This window comes from Bison bison, unplaced genomic scaffold (assembly GCF_000754665.1).
Source record: "Bison bison bison isolate TAMUID 2011002044 unplaced genomic scaffold, Bison_UMD1.0 scf7180017864166, whole genome shotgun sequence".
In the NCBI taxonomy this organism is placed as follows: Eukaryota; Metazoa; Chordata; class Mammalia; order Artiodactyla; family Bovidae; genus Bison; species Bison bison.
The window spans coordinates 199,279-206,708 of record NW_011494738.1 but is presented as its reverse complement, the minus strand read 5'-3'; the positions used below and the strand labels follow the sequence as shown (position 1 = coordinate 206,708).

At 46.7% G+C, this 7,430-nt stretch overlaps 1 protein-coding gene across 1 annotated transcript in view; it reads left to right on the top strand.

Annotated features, from left to right (window-relative positions):
• The window catches only part of CCDC85A (coiled-coil domain containing 85A), a 179,140-nt gene that overhangs the window by 5,903 nt on the left and 165,807 nt on the right, over positions 1 to 7,430 (top strand). The window lies entirely within an intron of this gene.

The following is a 7,430-nucleotide window of genomic DNA, read 5'->3' as shown; positions in this document are numbered from 1 at the left end:
GGTCCTTTGTGGCCCCAGGAGCGTGCTCCAAGGATGTAGCAAGGCTGGGAGGTCAGTGATGGGCCCGCGGAATCTTGAATTTCTCAGGAAACCTGGAAAATCGGTGCTTTGGGGAGCCGGGTTACAGCCAGGCAGGAAAAAAACAAAAACGAGCGAAGGGTTGAGTCCAGAGCGTCTTCGCCCTTGGGGATCAGGGACACGATAGCGTTGCTCTGGCGCCACGACTTCTCCATGGGGCATAAAGTGAAGAAAGGGACGGGGGAGAGGGGTTGACGGGGCGCCCAGGGTGAAGCCCGGCGCCATCCCTGGAGCTGGGCTATGTCTCATCTTGCAGAGAAGCTTACCTCTGCCTTCCCGTTCTGTTTTCTACCTGTTCCGATGCTTTCCTTCTCCTCGAGTTAGACTGGCATCATCTGGGGTTGCCCGACCGTACCGTTTGCCCCCGATTTGATTATAAGTTCATCTAGCCTGGCTGAAGGGCAAAGGGACTCAGTGTGGGAAGCACAGGGATTTGAAAATGTAACTCAAGTATCAGCCAATGATGCTTTTCCTTTCTTTGCTATTAGGGGAAAGAAAAGAACAAAAGAAAAGCAAAACAGTAAAGCCCCAAACCCCCACTAAGTTTCTTTTCTCCTGGCAGCCTCTGAGTGTGCCTGCAGTGTGCCCGCCCCAGTGGCTGCCGCAGATGAGTGGTGGGGAACCGCCCTGCCCCTGTGTACCACAAACTTCCTTTCCTCACTGCTTGCGCTGGTGCCTCCTGGTATTCCTTCCTCTCATTGTTCTTCTTTTGTTTATAGGAAGCCAGACACAAACGAAATCTCTGAAGGAACCTGGGGAGCAAATACCCGCAGGCACATGCTGTTCTTGTCTCTCTTCCACTCCCACCCGACTCCTCAGGCCCTAGACGCATTCGGAATTTCCTCAGCGGTCCAGCTCTAGGATTCTGGGGCAGAGGGAAATGGGAGGAGCAGAAGGCAAGATGCTCACCTGGGTGCTGGGCCCACTCCAGGTGGAGATGGCCCTGCCCCGAGGCTCCAGCTGACTGTCATATGGTCCCTAGAGTGGGTGCAGTTGGGAGAATCTCAGTTAGAAAAACCCCAAGGCTTTATCTCTCTTTTGGTTTAATTCATTACTAATGGACTATTTATTAAGTACTAGACTCTTGGGGGATGAGAGGCAGGCCAGGGTAGTGGGGAGATCATCTCAGGTGGGTTTGCATCTACAGTAGAATCCTCATTTGGCCAGGAGGGTGAGCTTGGGTAATTAATTTCTCAGAGCTTCATTTTACTCATTAATAAAATGCAAATCATAGTAACCATCACCTTGGGGGTTGTGACAATTTTGATAATGTAGGCAAAGGTTTAATTCTGGACTTGTCTACAAAAATGGTGGTTATTGTCATCAGGTGACGATGCATAAGTGAATGTATAGCTGTGAATCTTCCGGATCAGTCCCAGTTTCCTAGGCAAAGCTGGACCCAGGTATAGTTCATGATCGTCCAATTTCATCCTCTTCTATGGCTTGAACTATAATATGACTTGGGAGAGTTTGTAATTAATTTCCTAGAGATTTTGATAGTATGGAGCATTGACGTAAGTGCTTAGAAATACTTTAAAGTTCTTTTCGTTTGTGTGGACTGTGTGTGTAAGTCTATGTGTAAGTGGTGTGGGGAATGGGGGACCTGGTCTTGATTCCAGTAACCTCATTTAGAGGAATACCTATACGGCCAGTTAAGAGTAGCTATGACACCTCAAGTAGTCTCCCTTGTGGCTGGAATTTGTGACTAGTCCACCAAGTTCAGAAATGATGGGGCAGGTTACTGCTGTCTGACACAGCCTCTACTTCTCATCCCCATCATCCGCCCCTGCCCAGGCCCCCCTCATCCCCCCAGGGCTATGGTAAAGCCCTGTCAAGGGGCCAGCCATCTTCCTTCCCTTCCTCATCTCGGCTCAGAAATTCCGTGGACACCATCATGATCCATAAATGTCATTGACTGAATAAGTAATAGTATATTTATTTTCATTTAATTGGAAGGAAGGGAATTTATTTTGTGCCCTCTGTTGGTTTGGGACTCTCAGCTGAAGACTATAAGTTTGGAGTAATTAAGGCCATAACACTTTGCCTTTTTTTTTTTTTTTAATGTCTCTTTCTGTGAGCTGCCTTTGAAATTGCATTTCAATATTTTGAAGGCTACTAGGTGGTACTCTGGCTGTGGACACGGGGAGATGGAAGCAATATTCTCGTCCTTTGAGGGGCCTATGACTAAGTCCTAGCATTGGCTTGGTAGTGCAGGGTGGAGCAGTGGAAAGTGAAAGGTTTTGGGCCCTGATAATTTGGGTAGCATGGGCAAATAACTCACCTTCTTGAGCTTTTGTTTTTTTCATCTGCTAAATGGGTATATTATTTCTGCATGAAGTTTGATGAAGATTAAATGATACACAGATGAAGAAACCCAGTGAGGTTCAATACCTTTCTTAAGGTCACACAGATATGAAATGATCCAAGTAAGCTGATTTTTTTTCTTTTGGCTGGTTGACATTCTCTGGTTGGGATGCGTCTTCCTAAAAGGGGTTCGAGAAAGGAGATTCTGGTTAGGGTGCTGATGTTGAAAGGGATGAATTCCTAAGAACCACATTCCTGCTCTCTGAACATGTACCAGCACTCACATGGCTCTGGCCTAGAATTTTGGCAGGGGAGGTTGGGGGCAACTGAATCTCTATGGATTTATCTGCAACACATTAATTTTCCTCCTTGCTCTCCAACACACTAATTCCCCATTCTGCAATGATGGAAAAACAACAAAATAATTCTTTAACCTCAGTTATAGCACTTGAGGGGTTTCCCTGATGGTGCAGTGGTGAAGAATCTACCTGCCAGTGTAGAAGATGCAGGTTCAGTCGCTGAGTTGGGAAGATCCCCTGGCAACCCACTCCAGTGTTCTTGCCTGGAAAGTACCATGGACAGAGGAGTCTGGCGGGCTACAGTTCATGGGATCACAAGAAAGTCAGACATAACTCAGTGACTGAGTGCACGCACACACACACATGCAGTGCTCAAGAGCCCTAGGTATGAAATTTGGGATGATGTGAATTTCAAGTGATTATACATTTAGTCTTTTAAAAAGCCCACTTTAGACAAATGGGTAACATCTAGTGGCCTGTTGCAATGTTAAAAAAAATACTGTTTTGAAAAAGACAACCCAAGTCTTAAAGAGACAGATTTGAAAAAACTAGCTCACAAGGTTATTATCAAGCTGGTTGCTTAGCTATTCATTAGAAGGCAAAGGAAATAGCTAAAAATTGGAGAGGACATAATATTTGCAAGAACCCAGGTGGCGCTAGTGGTAAAGAACCCACCTGCTAATGCAGGAGACATAAGAGATGCAGGTTTGATCCCTGGGTTGGGCAGACCCCCTGGAGGAGGGTATGGCAACCCACTGCAGTATTCTTGCCTGGAAAATACCATGGACAGAGGAACCCGGTGGGCTACAGTCCATGGGGTTGCAAAGAGTCAGACATGACTGAAGCGAGTTAGCACGCATGCAGTGAAAAAAAGGAATAGTAAATAAATGAAATAAAAAAAGGGGATACTGATAAAACTGAATGAGGCAATACCTATCCCTTCAACCTCAACTAGAATTCTGACACTTGAGCAACACAGGTTTGAATTGCTCAGGTCCACTTTTATAGGGATATTTTCACGAGTAAATACTGCAGGGCTATGATCTGCCATTGGTTGAATCCATGATTGCAGATCTGGTGTGTATAGGGCCAACTATAAGTTTCATGGCTTTTCAACTTGGCCAGATGTCAGCACCCCTAGCCCCCAGCTTGTTCAGGGGTCACATGTATATATTTCACTCCATTTGGGAAGCAACCCATGGTGGCACAAGTCCTGTTTACTTCCCAGTTCTGGAGAAAACAGGAATAGTTGTAGGATAGTCAAAAGGTAATATTTTCACATGGGGATTCAGATGAAGAAGAACATGACTTGAACTTTCTGTGAAATACCAGAATTAAGCTAAATGTGCAAGAATTTTTGAAGCTGCGAAAGATTGATTTTGTTTAGCATTATTTTCTTAGAATATCCACAGCTTCTGATTTTCCATAAGGCACCCGTGTCAAGGGATAATTTATTCTCTTATTACTATAGGCTCCAACACAGCAGGAGCCAGCAGAAAACAATAAGAAGCCTTTTGTCAGCAGCTAGAGCTGTGTCTTGTTTGGATCACTTGCCTAGGGCTTTAAAGGGTTGGTCGCTCCATCAACACCTATTAAGCATTCACTGTGTGCAGTGCACCAAGTCAGATGAATCAAATATGCAAAGAAAGACACTGAAATGGATTCTTGCCCTCCAGAAGCCATCTACATTAGAAAAGAAAAAAAAATGATGCCCAATGAGTGCTCTAAGGAGTGTTTCCCACAGGCAGTGAGCAGTGAGTAGAAATTCACTCATTCGTTCTTTCAGACCTGGTGCTCCTGCATACCCGGTGCTCTTCTAGGGCTGGTGGAGTCCTAGAAGTGCAAGCTCTCCTCTTAGGCAAATTCACCGACAGGGCAAGGTAGTTTTTTCTAGTTGGAAATTTAGACCTAATCAGGGTTCCTAGTTGGCTGGTTCATAATTAGAGGGGTCTAAAGGTAGAAAGGCAGGAGAAAGCCTATCAGGCCTGTTCCAAGGGTTTCTTCATTTTCCCTGGCAAAGGGAAGGTGATGGAGGCAGGAGAGATGTCACCTGCAGGGAGAGTGAAGATCAGTCTGGCCAGGGAGAGCTTGAATTGGAATGACTGAGGGAAGTTAGAGGCTGGGCAGATCAAGGCTGGGAGACCTGGGGATGCTTTTGGAGACAGCAGGCCTGAGGTCAGAGGTGGCACTGAGAAGCGGAAGAACTGGATGGGCATTAGACACAAGGAAACAGAGCCATTGGTAATGCTAGGAGTTAGAATCAAGTTGGAAACTAAGCTGCACTGATCCTCTTTCTCCTCAGGCCTTGAGAATCACTCCTGCCTTAGGCCTCATGACTGCCAGGAGGTGCCAGGCATGGTTGGTAGATGTTTTATGGTTTACTTTCTAGTCAGTATCAAGGAAAGTGTTGGAATCAGTCTGAGTTTGAGAGAATCAGGTCCCCTCTCTGAGTGCCTCTAGTTCTGGGTCGTCTGACAGTCACAAGACCAGAGGTTTTCAAGCTTTGTGAAGCAAGGGAAATCTTAGGTAGCTGCCCCCTTTCACCCCCTCCAAAGGATGATGCTGCAAGAAACAGCTACCCCTTTTACTCTGTGTGAATGGAGACTAAATGGGGATTTCACAATTAATTCTGAATTCCTTGATTTCAGGTATCCACAGTGGGGGTGCTGTGTGTGGGATACACAGAGGTGAAAGGAATACATGGGTCTCCATTCTCATGCCTCTGGTCCTGTGAAGGAGGAGACTTGACCAATAGTCACACTCAACCGTGCGTGATTAGAAGTTGTAAAAAGCCCAACAGGGGGGCCGTTGAAGGGGTCCAGCATAGAAGAGGACTTCCTTTAGCCTGAGTGAAAGGGGGAAGGGCTCATCCCTTGGGCCTGAGACCCGCCAGCATGGGTGGGACTCAGTGTGTGATGGGGAGGAATGGTCTCACTTTGTGCACTGCCTCCAAGGGTAGCAGCCGCTGTTATCTCCCTCTACCTAGACTTTGTAGCCTCCTAGCTGGTCTTCCAGCTTTCACCTTATCCTGTCTCCCTCACTTCAAGTCCCTCCCTCCTTCCATCCCCCAGCAAACTTTTCTGCACAGAACACTGGTGATTCTGTATAGAATGAATCACATCATGTCAATCCTTGAGCCTCAGCTCATCGACAGTCCAGAATTTTCCTGTGGCTCCTGTGGCCCACATTACCTAGCCTTGGCACCCACCCACTTGGACGTCGCCTCCCAGACCTCCTTCCTCACTCTGCCCCTCTTGCTCATTCCGCTTTAGGTTCACGAGCCTTGCTGCAGCTTGAGCCACACTCGTCTCAGGGCTTTTACACTGGCCTTTCTCGCTTTCAGCAAATGTTTGCTCCTTGATTTCTCCCAGGACTTTGCTCAAATGTTTTCCTTCTCTGCAGAGGTGCTTTCTCTTTATAGATAGTATTTTTTCACCTGCTTTAGTCTTTTTCCCAGCACTTTTTACTATATGACATTACGTTCTATACTTTTTGCTAGTCTTTCCCACCAAAATGAAAGCCATAGGAAGGTCAAGGTCCTTCAAGGTCAAGGTCCACAGTCAATGTCCTTGCTGTGTCCACTGATCTCTCCCTAGCACCTGGACTAATACCTTGCACATAATAGATGTTTACTAAATATTCATGAAGGAATCACCATTCATGCTGGAGAAGTAGGCCAGTTAAGAGGACTGGGAGCCTTTTGAGACTTACAGGATTTTGTACTTTATCCTAAGGGCAGTGAGACCCTTTTAAGGGTTTGAAGTATGGGAGTGACTAGGTAAGTTTCAGAGGTAGAGTTCAGGAGATGTGTTTGGCTTGCAAATGGGAGGTGAAGGAGAAGGAGGTGCCAGGCACAACTACAAATTCTTATGAAGAGAAACAGGATGGGTGGAGGTGGCATGTGCTGAGAGGTGTGATTTGGGGAGGGGAGTCTGGATATAACACAAAAGCTTGAGTTTCCATGAGATGCCTGGGAGACCTGTGGCGGTTGGGGGTGGCAATAAGGGGCTGGATGTGCAGGATTGAAGCGCCACCAGAGGGCAATTATGCTGCTCCCTAGTAAGGGATCAGGGCTGCGCATCCCATGTCATGGGCTGAACACCAAGGCTCTGTTTCTTGTTTGCGGTGATGAAAAGTCTGCCGCTTCAGAGCTTTTAAGTCTTTCGCAGGTCACAAGTAGCCATCTTTCTTTCTTGAAGGTGAAGCAGGGACCCTTGTCTTTTTTTTTTCTTTTTCTTTTTTACCAATTTCCTGTTAATGAACTGGCTGCTCCCTCAAGAGTGACTGGATGACCTTGGACAGGTGAAGCTTTTCGAGGTCCAGTTTCCCATTCTGTAAAAGACCCATGATAACCATTATCCCCTGAGGGTTTGGTGAGAAGTAGATGAGATAATGCAAGTAAAACATAGGGCAGGGAGCATAATCGATACCCATTGTTTTTATTTTTATGGATAGCTAGGCATCTTTTGGAGAAGGCAATGTCAACCCACTCCAGTACTCTTGCCTGGAAAATCCCATGGACGGAGGGGCCTGGTGGGCTGCAGTCCATGGGGTGGCTAGGAGTAGGACACAACTGAGTGACTTCACTTTCACTTTTCCCTTTCATGCATTGGAGAAGGAAATGGCAACCCACTCCAGTGTTCTTGCCTGGAGAATCCCAGGGATGGGGGAGCCTGGTGGGCTGCTGTCTATGGGGTCGCACAGAGTCAGACACGACTGAAGCGACTTAGCAGCAGCAGCAGGCATCTT